Source organism: Rhincodon typus, chromosome 1, assembly GCF_021869965.1.
Source record: "Rhincodon typus isolate 14 chromosome 1, sRhiTyp1.1, whole genome shotgun sequence".
Taxonomy (NCBI): Eukaryota; Metazoa; Chordata; class Chondrichthyes; order Orectolobiformes; family Rhincodontidae; genus Rhincodon; species Rhincodon typus.
Genome location: NC_063332.1, coordinates 174,086,558 through 174,087,445, shown reverse-complemented (window position 1 = coordinate 174,087,445; position 888 = coordinate 174,086,558). Strand labels below are relative to the sequence as shown.

Below are 888 nucleotides of genomic sequence, written 5' to 3'. Positions count from 1 at the left end.
GCTTGCTGGGAAACACAATGTCCCATTATGAATGAGATATAAAACAAAAAACTGCGGATGCTGGAAGACTGAAACAAAAGCAGAAATTCTCCCCGTGTCTGCGTGGGTTTCCTCCGAAGTCCGGTGTCCTCCCACAGTCCAGAGATGTGCAGGTTATGTGGATTGGCCAATGCAAAATTGTCCGTGATGTTTAGGGATGTGTAGGTTAGGTGAGTTACAGGGGAATGGATCTGGGTGGGATGCTCTGAGGGTCGATGTGGACTTGTTGGGCCAAAGAGCCTGTCTCCACACTGCAGCGATTTTATGAAATTTCTGGAAAAATTGAGTAGATCTGGCAGCATCACGGATAGAGGAACATAATTAACATTCCGAGACTCTTCAGAACTGTGAATGAGAGACTCCCTTTTCAGCAGCTCTGCAAGGAGCGGGAGTGCTCCACGTGGAGCTGGGCGCAGGGTGATGACGTCACCGAACGGCGACCAGCCTGGCCCCGGCGCTGGCCCTTCGGCCTCTCACGGTGAAGGCGGTAAACCGGCCCCGAGCCTCACTGTCTCCCCTCTACCCTTGGCAGACAGAGCCTGCCTCGCTGTAAAATCCGCCCCATCACCCCCGGAACCACAGGGTAAGCCCCGAAAGTCGCAAAAAATACAGTCACCGGTTCAAGTCGGGCTTCTCCTGACGGACAGGACTCGCACGAGCTGCGGGCGCGCGATCGCCGCCGTTTTACCGGTTTTAACGGTCGGCCCGCGTTTGAACCTGTTACCATGGAGATGGGCACCCCCACCCCCGCCTTCATCCCAACGCTCTCCGCAAATCACATCCCCCGTGACCTCCCACTCCCCCCGTCAGTGACCGTAAACCCCCCCCACTCCCCCCCGTCAGTGACCG

The 888-nt window shown here is 56.3% G+C and overlaps 1 protein-coding gene across 1 annotated transcript in view; it reads left to right on the top strand.

Moving 5' to 3' along the window:
- Positions 1 to 469: 469 nt before the first annotated feature.
- The window catches only part of trmt10a (tRNA methyltransferase 10A), an 18,821-nt gene continuing 18,402 nt past the window's right edge, over positions 470 to 888 (top strand). The window contains exon 1 of the mRNA XM_048602748.1: positions 470 to 622. The gene's annotated coding sequence lies outside the window, so the exon portion shown is untranslated. The remainder of the gene's footprint in view (positions 623 to 888) is intronic.